The 3,596-nt window shown below is 38.3% G+C and overlaps 1 protein-coding gene across 2 annotated transcripts in view; it reads right to left on the bottom strand.

Annotated features, from left to right (window-relative positions):
• Positions 1-3,247, bottom strand: part of CTNNA2 (catenin alpha 2) — a 1,036,033-nt gene extending 1,032,786 nt beyond the window's left edge. For both annotated transcript variants that reach the window (XM_019526187.1, XM_019526188.1), the window contains exon 1: positions 3,161-3,247. The gene's annotated coding sequence lies outside the window, so the exon portion shown is untranslated. The remainder of the gene's footprint in view (positions 1-3,160) is intronic.
• Between the last annotated feature and the right edge of the window lie 349 nt (positions 3,248-3,596).

The following is a 3,596-nucleotide window of genomic DNA, read 5'->3' as shown; positions in this document are numbered from 1 at the left end:
GAAACGCGGAGGCAAAGAACTTGTTGAAGAGTTCTGCCTTCTCTCGTGCGTCCATCACCAACTGCCCTGCCCTGCCTTGTAGGGGTCCAATGTTACTTCTTCAAAGTTCTAAGACTTCTTCTTGCTACCTATATACTTGAAAAAGGACTTTTTGTTATCCTTAATCCCAGAAGCTAATCTAAGCTCCAGTGCTGCTTTAGCCTTCCTCAGCAAACCCCTACAAGCTAGGGTCAGGGAGGTATACTCCTCCTTTGTCCCTGCTCCCTGCTTCCACCGCCAGTACACTTTTTTCTTTGCTCTCAGGCCAGCCTGGATATCTGTGCTCAGCCATGAAAGTTTCTTGGACCCTTTTCCCGCCTTCCTACACAGAGGAATTGTGTCCCACTGTGCCCCAAGGATAGCCTCCTTGAGGAAGGACCACCTTTCCTGGACCCCCATACTAGCTACCCCCTGGGGTCAGAGTGCCTCCCTGACTACTGCCCTGAGCACATCGAAGTTGGCTTTCCTAAAGTCAAGCATTTGCGCTGTGCTAGTTACCCTCCTCACCTTTCTATGAATAGCGAACTGGATCATTTCATGATCACTGACCCCTAGCCTCCCTTGTCCTAGCACCTCCCCCACCAGGTCGTCCCCAGAGGCTAACACCAGATCCAGTATGGCATTTTCCCTAGTGGGGACAACAAAAATATGTCATCTCTGGTAGATGCCTCACACCAGTGGGCTTCCTCTGATATCACTCAGCAGGTCACAATGGTATCTTTTGTTGGCTGACATAGCCAATGAAGTTGCGTTGTTTTCCCTTCTCTGGATGGGTCAGAGGACAGCAAAATCATAAACTTTTAGACGTGGTGCTTTAAATTAATGTACCTTTTTCAACTTTTGCCTGCACCTTCATAGTTGCAGCTTCAGTTTGCCCTATTCAATGGTTTGTCCATATAAATCAGGGGACAAGACCAGTCTGGATTGATGGGTGTTAGGTTGACTTTAAGTCAGCTTACAACATCATCCACTTTTACCAGCAATTTTATGCCAAATCTTTCTTTAGAAACCTATAAGTGACCACAAAAATATAAAATGCAGAAAGAACATTTGACAGATGCAGTTTTGCCCCCAAACAGGGTTAAAATGCAGATACAGATGACTTCCTATACACTCCTGAGTTCCTGTCAAGAGTACACATACACCACTGACTTGTCTCCTATTTCACCCATCTATTCATGTTTTCACTCCCTTACTAGTTGTTAAAATATTTCTAGTCCCTTTTAACACTGAAGAACTAAGGAACCAATAAGATCTTTGTTTATTCTGATCAGACAAAAGGTCATCCCATGGTGGCACAATGTCTCTAGTTCTAGTAATATGAAAGCTAACCAAGGCAAGCCATTAAACATCTGAAAAACAGGAAAGTTTGGATTTTGTACACAGTTGGCCTTGCTCTAATGTTCCTTGCTTTCCTTTAAAATAAATAAATAAATAAATAAAATAAAACCTTTTAAAGGGTTACATTTAAAGCATATAAACACCACTAGATTCCCTGTCCTCTGAACCCAATTACTGTGTGGGTTTCATTCTATTGCATTATGTCTTACCATACTGAACACATAGCTTCAGATTACTGTTATAGTGAAACAAGTATTGTTACTTCAAATCACTTCAGGTATTTTTCTGTTATTGTCACAAGGCTCACTTAAAGTTACTTTAACTGAAAAAACGTTTTCTTCGTTCCCTTCTTGGCAGGGGAGGGGGATGAAGAGCCTCTGAAACTGATTAAAACAGATTTCTAAAATTATCTTCACAAAAAAAATGGAGAATGTTTAGGGTATGAAGTAGCATAGATGCAACTGATACCATCTCTTTGTTTTGAAATTATGGAATAATTGAAAACTGTTCTTCCTGATACACAAACACACAGACACACACAGTCACATTTTAATCTTTCTTTGCATATATATACACTCTAAAACTATTTTAACTTGATCTTTTAAATTGAATGCATCTGTAAAAAGGTATATACGTGATCAAACTTTATTTTGAGCATAAAAAAATCTTTTAAAACAATTTTACAATACCAAAACATATTAGATACATCATCAGTATCTCTCCATTTAATTATACTTGTCAGGATTCAATTTTTATCAGTAAACATTGATAAATAGTGATTTCACTTCAGACTGTCTAAAAACATTTTCACCATTAATAATCAAAATTTATAGAAAGGGGACCTAGGAAAAATGATGCCTCAAAACTTAGTGGAGTTCACTAATGCATAGAAAACACGATGAGTGGAGCAAGTATTTACATCTCTGGCTATAACAAACTGCTCTGGAGCAGAGCTGTGAATAAGTTATGCTGCACATCATTCAAGTGTACAGTTAAAGCTAAGAAAGATCATTTATTATACATAGTTATGTTTGTCACACTGGGCAGTTTAACTGCACTAAAATACTAGGTGGGGTTTGTCTCATTTCAATAATGGGTCACAAAAGACAATCTATACAAGAATACTGCAGTAAATGCCCTCACCTAGAATTAAAAGTGGTTAAAAAGACAGGCAAGGGAGATTAGGAGATTTTGTGCTGCACAATTTGTAAGACAAAAATCACCTGACAGGCAGGGTGGATAAAAATCATTTTTTTTTAAATTTAAATCAGATTTTTTAATTTTTTTTTTTTTTTAATCAAATTGTATTTTTTTTAAGATACTTCAAAAAAAAAAACAACCCTATATAAAGATGGTTTTAATTTAAGATACGTAAAAGCTCAAAGATATCATCAAGTAATGGGGATTATAACTTCTAATTATATACTATTTGAGACAATATAGTCATGTAACCTTTTTAGAAAAGTTATATATATAGGTCACTACAGGTGATAAACTACATTATGGACCCAATCTTATGGGGTTCGCAGAGGCTCCTCTATATATTCGTAAAGATTAAAGAAAACCACTCTACCCAATGGGACTCAGTGCTCAGTCTAGAAGATCCCATTAAGCATCTCTATGTTGCTTAGTCTCAGCTATCAAACTGTGGATTTGTGTCTTCAGAGATAATATTTTTGTTAACACCAGTCTATGGAGACGAGAGACAACCAACTTGATTACCTACCCATCAGCCCTATTGACTCTGTGTACACAAATTTACAGAGAGACAAGCCCTTACCTCTCTCTAAAAGTGCAAACTTTCAGGAAGTTAAATTAATAGAGGATTGCTGGGGGTGGAGTAGATCTGGGCAAGGAGGAAGAGTCTGGAGACAAATGGAAGGAGGCAGGGGCAGCAGAAACAAGAGAAACATTTTGAGCAGAATATTCCAGAAGTCTTGAAGGATATATTTCTAAGTCTAGCTTCTCCACTGATTTGAGATCTAGTGAGGACATGATAGGTTTTCCCTTCTGCCATACCATAGCAGCCAGCTTGCCAGGCCATAAAAGAGACCCTGTTTAGAAATATTTTATGCAACAAAGAAATGCAAAGCCTGGTTGCCCGAATTAAACACCATCATGAGAAGTGCTCCTTATCAGGAGGAAGCCACTTTGATGATGAATGAAACATATCTGAACACGCAGGATCTCCAGGTTAGTAAACTTCCTTATTTCAT

The sequence above is a fragment of the Gavialis gangeticus genome, unplaced genomic scaffold, assembly GCF_001723915.1.
Source record: "Gavialis gangeticus isolate Ggan-Ray unplaced genomic scaffold, GavGan_comp1, whole genome shotgun sequence".
Lineage (NCBI taxonomy): Eukaryota > Metazoa > Chordata > Crocodylia > Gavialidae > Gavialis > Gavialis gangeticus.
This window is presented reverse-complemented; position numbering and strand designations above follow the sequence as displayed.